The sequence below is a fragment of the Cupressus sempervirens genome, chromosome 11, assembly GCF_028749045.1.
Source record: "Cupressus sempervirens isolate cs-2001-9-10 chromosome 11, ASM2874904v1, whole genome shotgun sequence".
In the NCBI taxonomy this organism is placed as follows: domain Eukaryota; kingdom Viridiplantae; phylum Streptophyta; class Pinopsida; order Cupressales; family Cupressaceae; genus Cupressus; species Cupressus sempervirens.
Window position 1 is genome coordinate 457,889,447 of NC_143128.1, and position 6,622 is coordinate 457,896,068.

A 6,622-nucleotide genomic window follows, 5' to 3' on the forward strand; every position below is an offset into this window, starting at 1 on the left:
ACTATTCTAATTTCTTTGCCTCCTTCTCAACCTACGCTTCCTCAAGCTCCTAGGTTTTCTTCTAAATTTAAGGAGTATAACTTAGTTGATCAATTATGTGCTACTCCCACTAAGATATCTTTATGAGAATTACTTCAAACTTCTCCAACATATTATGAGGCATTGCAAAAAGCTTTATATACTCTTCCTACTTTTCCTCCTAAGCAAGAGAACATTCATTCTATTTTAGATTGCATGAATGATATGCCTTATGTACCTCCTATTTTGTTTTCTAATAATGATTTACCTTCTCTTGAGGTGAAAAATTAATATTATGCTCTTATGGTTGTTGTTTCTACTAATCAGATTATCATTTGAAGAATATTAATTGATAATGGATTAGAGCTTAATGTTTATAGCATGGACATGCTTAAAGCGATTAAGGCTGATCTTACTACTATTCAACCTGATAATGTCCCTATATGTGGATTTGATAATATTGCAAAGAGAACTTTGGGAATTATTACCTTACCTATTAAAGTTGGTCCAGTTATTTTGAATATGCCTATTCATGTTATACTTGGACCTCTCAATTATAACCTTCTTTTAGGAAGACCATGGTTACATACTATGCATGTAGTTTCTTCTACTCTTCATCACAAGGTTAGGTTCATTTATAATAACTTAATGTATACATTGCATTAGATGATGTGCCAAATCCTTGCCTAAATGCAAAATATGCTAAAATCTCTGAGCCTCTTCAACCAAGTAAAGAGATTGAAAAACAACCTAAGATGTAACGACTGAAAGATTCATCTTCTTCTTTGATTGAGGATGATTGGGGGACATTGGATTTTAATCCCACTTTCATTAGAGAGTATATGTTTTCTAATTTGGAATTCATGAAGCAACAAAGTGAATTTGACAAATAAATTGTTATTCCTTCTCCACTTTTTGAGGAATTAAAAAATAATTTTATGGCCGCTTCAATTAATGAAATGATTGAAATGATAAAACTTGATTGTTCTGACATTGTGACATATGTCGCTCCTTGGAATCCATCTGAAATGGCTAATCGGTATAGTTATGGTTACTGTTGCAATTATTTAGAATAACTGAGAGGGGAGGGGTGAATCAGTTATTCAAGGTCCAAATGCCCTATTAATACCCTTTTCATATGTTCAAACTTAAATTAGTCATATAAGCAAATTACTGTAAATCAACATGCAAAGATAAAACATTCAAGATAAACACATGACACAATGATTTACGTGGAAACCCAATTTGGGAAAAACCACCAATAACATGCTACTTGATTCTCACTCTTTTGAAGTGATGCCCTGTTAAAAGCCTGCCCTGTTAAAGGCTTACAACACACTATTAAATGTGACCTTGTTAGAGGATTTCACCAAACTGTTAGGAATGGGCCTAGTTAAAGGTCTTTAGAACATCCACTTGGAATGTCACCCTGTTAAAGGATTTATCTAATGGCTGTTAAACCAACCTAAGTCCATAGGATTTATCATAATATTACAATTGCTATAAAGTAATGATAATGGTCTTTTGATCTGACATAACTTACAACATACTTTGTAGATTTCATATCACTCTTTTAGTTCAATCCTTATGCTTGGCTTCAATCACTTCACCTCTGACTGCTTGTCTCCCTCTCAAGCTTCGTCTCCTTGAGTCTTCCTACTCATTTTGCCAATGCAATCATCCTTGAGGTCATCTATTAAATAGAGTTCATGTGCTTTCTTCTCCTTAGCACATTCTTCATCATTTCATGCTTTTATGCTTGACTACGACTCTCTCTCACACTATCCCCTCTATTCCACTCTTTTTCTTCATTAACTTATGTCTTTATATACAAGTCTGATTTGCCTTTGCCACTCAATTCTCCCTCTCTAATTTTAGGGTTTCAAAATGGATTAGGTAGGATACAATGTATCTACCCCATATCTTGTTTTCTTCTTGAAACTTTGCCAGTTGTATCTTAAAAACGTTCTACATGGTGTTATGTGCCACCGACTCATCATTCTTATCTTCCTTTTAATTCACATATTTCTAGATAACAACTTTGTCGGCTTAGATCTGACGAATCTTCAATTTTCTAAATAATGTAGCAACTTGGCATTATTGAGTTACTGGTGCTCGGCACCTCTGTGTTACTCGACACCTATACTAGCTCGACACTTGGTTCTGCTTGGCACTTGATTCTACTTGGCACTTGAACTTGCTCGGCACTTGAACTTGCTCGGCACTTGAACTTGCTCGACACTTGAACTTGCTCGGCACTTAACTAGGAATTTGCTCGGCTCTTACTAGCTTGCTCGACACCTTCTTTCTAATAAACTTAGTTTGAGCTTTACAGAAGACTTAGCTAAAACCTTAGATCTTTGATATATTTCAGTGTGCTCATTCTTTGTATCTTTTAGTATGTCATCCAATACACTATTTCATTAATGACTTGACTGATCCTTGTACTTCATTACAACATCATAACTTCAACCTTTCTCTAGGTGTTCTAGTTACATCTTATTGATTGCCTCCACCTTGACAATCAACTAATTGATAGTATTTGGATCACTAAAGCAATTGTCATCCCTACAAGTAGCAAGTTTGACATCAATGACAAAACAATGATTGAGAACATTCTTTACCAGTTCCATATATTATTCCATCAATTGATATGTTTCATTTCAATCATTTCCAACAATCTCCCTCTTTGGCATTGATGGCAAACCAAACTGATCAAGTAATCAATTCAGTTACCACCAAGATTGTATTGATTTGCTACATTTTCACTACTGATCACATATATCTCACTCTTTCATATATATCTCCCTCTTTCTTTGCATTGATAAGTTTTTAGCATATTTCTCCCTCTTTGACATAAATGCCAAAGATGCGGCATCTTTATCATGCAAAATATAAGCTTTGGCTTCTTGTTGTCTTTCTCCCTCTATCACCATGCTTGTGACTGATTTGGAGTTTCTATTCCTGTTGTCATCCTTTGCATCAACCTGTTAATATTTCAATGATTTATTCTTGTTGATGCAAGGTAGCTTCCTTGTTGCCTTAAACTGCTTGAGTTAGGGGTATAACCCCCAGCTTGCCTCTAAGATATTCATAGGCATCCTTGGGCAATGGTTTGGTGAAGATATCTGCTGTCTGTTCCTTTGTGTGAATGTATTCCAACTTCACTTGTTTGTCTTCTACTAATTCTCTGACATAATGATACTTGATTGCAATGTGCTTGGTTTTTGCATGCATCACTGGATTTTTGGATATGTTTATAGCACTTGTATTATCACAATACAATATCACCAGTTTTGTTACTTCTTCTTTCATTCCATTCAATAGATGTGTGAGCCATACAATGTTTGTACAATTGACTGCAGCTGCCACATATTCTGATTCTGCAGTGGACTGGGATATACATGTTTGTTTCTTGCTAGTTCAGGTAACTAGCCTTTTGCCTAAAAATAATGCACCTCCACTTGTGCTTTTTCTGTCATCAATGTTTCCTCCCCAGTCTGCATCTGTATATGCATTGAGTTCAAATTTTCCATTCTTTTTGTAGTATAGACCAAAATCATCAGTCCCTTTGAGATATCTCATTATTCTTTTTACTGCTATGAGATGATTTTCTTTAGGATTAGCAGAGAACCTAGCCACTACTCCAATTGCTAATGCTATGTCTGGTCTACTATGTACAACATATTGTAGTTTTCCAATCATGGATCTGTACATTGTTTGATTGACTTCAGCTGACTCATCATTTTTGGATAGCTTATTTCCTGTGGCCATTGGTGTGTTGACTAGTTTGGATTCCTCCAATCCAAAAGTTTTAAGAATTTCTTTAATGTATTTTGATTGTGTAATAAATATTCCATGTTTGAGTTGATGAACTTGCAATCCAACAAAAAACTTGATTTATCCAAACATAGACATTTCAAATTCATGTTTCATTTTGTCAGCAAAGCCTTTGCAAAGTACTTCCTTACCACCAAATACTATGTTATCCACAAAAATTTTAGATACAATAATGTCTTTACCTTCTTCAGCTTTAATGTACATGTTGCTGTTATCATCAGTTCTTTCAAATCCAATTTGCACTAGATACTTGTGAAGTCTCTCACACCATGCTCTAGGTGCTTGTTTCAAACCATAGAGTGCTTTATGTAACTTACACACCATATCCCTATTGTTTTCATCAACAAATCCTTCTGGTTGTTCAATGTAGACTTCTTCTTCTAGTATACCATTTAAGAAGGCAGATTTTACATCCATCTGATAGACTTTAAAATCTTTGTAGGCAACATATGCAAGTAAAGTTCTTACCCTTCCATTCTAGCAACAGGAGCGAATGTTTCTCCATAATCTATTCCTTCTTCTTGAGCATAACCCTTGCATACTAATCTGGCTTTATTTCTAGTAATCTCACCATTCTCATCTAGTTTATTTTTGAATACCCATTTGGTGCCAATCACATTCTTGTCAGTTGGTCTGGGAACTAAACTCCAGGTTTTATTTTTTCTTATTTGATCAATTTCTTCTTCTATAGCTTTATACTAGTCGCCATCTTGTAATGCACCGTATACTATCTTGGGTTCAGATTTGCTGATCAGACATGATTCATGTCTTAGTCAGTTCCTTGTCATTGGTCTTGCATCTTTGTCACCAATTATTTGTTCAACAGGGTGATGTCTTTTTACATATTTGGATAATCTTGGCTCTATCCTTGTTTCCATGTTTGATCTTTCGGATTTAGGATCACTATGCTCTTCATTGTCAAGTTTTTCTTCATCATGTATGCTGTCTTCAGAATCGGATTGTGCATTTTCTTCATTCTGTAACTCGACTTCTGAAAGCAACTCAACATTCACTGGTTGTGAATCGGCTAAAACTAACACTTGTTGTTGACTTTCAATTTGATTGACATCATCCTCATCAGTAGTCATTCCTTCATAAGAATATGCAAAGGTTCTATATTCTTCCATTTTCTTTGGTTCTTCAGCTTGGACTTCTGTGTGCTCATCAAAATTTACATTTGCACTTTCCACAATTTTGTTAGTGTTAATATTCAAACACTTATATGCCTTACTTCTTGTGGAGTAACCAAGAAATATACCTTCATCACTTTTTGCATCAAATTTTCCATTTCTAACATCTTTAAGGATAAAACATTTGCAACCAAATACTTTGAAATGTTTTACATTTGGTGAGTAACCATACCATAATTCAAAAGGTGTTGTATTTGTACCTTTCTTGACTTGTACTCGGTTCAATGTATGAACAGCTACACTTACAGCTTCTCTCCAGTATTTTAGAGCAACATTCTTTTCCATCATTAATGTTCTAGCACAGTCAATTACAGATCTGTTTCTTCTTTCAGCAATTCCATTCTGTGGGGGAGTTCTAGGAGCTGATGTCTATCTTTTGATTCCATTATCATTACAGAATATCTCGAATTCATTTGATGTAAATTCGCCACCTCTATTTGATCTTAGACATTTCAAGCTTTTTCCAGTTTCCTTTTCAACTCTGGCCACATACCACTTAAACATTTGAAAAGCATCAGATTTTTGTTTTAAGAACATAATAGTCATCATCTTGGAATAGTCATCAACAGATAACATTATGTATTTATCTCCTCTATAGCTTTGTATTTCCATTGGACCACATAAGTCAGTGTGAACTAACTCAAGTATCTCTTTAGATGTATAGTTTTTGCTTTTGAAACTTGACTTTGTCATCTTTCCTAGCTAACATTGTTTACACATGATATTGTCAGGCTTTTTCAATTTTGGTAGACCTCTGACTTTCTTCATTTTACTGATTTTGACCAGATTGTCAAAGTTGACATGACATAATCTTCTATGCCATAACCATTCATCATCAAATTTTGCAAATAGACAAAAAGCATTATCCATATCAAGGTAAAACAAATTACTCTTTGTTTGATCTCCTTTTCCTATTAGTTTACCATCATTGTCATAGATTTTGGCAGTTTTGTTTTCAAATTCCACTTTGCAACCTATATTTCCTAATTGTGAGACACTCAGTAAATTGTAGTTTAATCCTTCAACATAGTATGCATTGTCACATGAAATTTGGTCTGTGAGCTTAATGGAACCTTTTCCTCTGATTTGACATGGAGCATCATTACCAAATCTAACACTATTTCCATCATACTGAGTAAAGTTTACAAACTTACTTTTGTCTCCTGTCATGTGATGTGAGCATCCACTGTCTATGATCCATCTGTCATTCTTGTTTATACATGTCACCAGTGCTGTGGCTTCTTCTTCATTAGATTGGTCCTTCATGGCTACATAAACAACTTCATCATCATTGTCATCAAAATTTTCTTCAACAATATAACACTTCTTACCTTTTTCTTTGTAATCTCTCTTGTCATCATCTCTTCTGTTCTTGTATTTGTTTCCTTCCTTGGAATCCTTTTTCTATGGACATCTTGCAGCAATATGACCTACTTCATTGCAATTAAAACAAATGATAGGCATCTTACCTTTGAATTTTCCTTTGCCCCTGCGAAATCTTCTAGCGAGCAATGCTTCCAATTGTTCCACATCTTCCTCATCAGTGCTACTGTCACTAGATACATACTTCATTT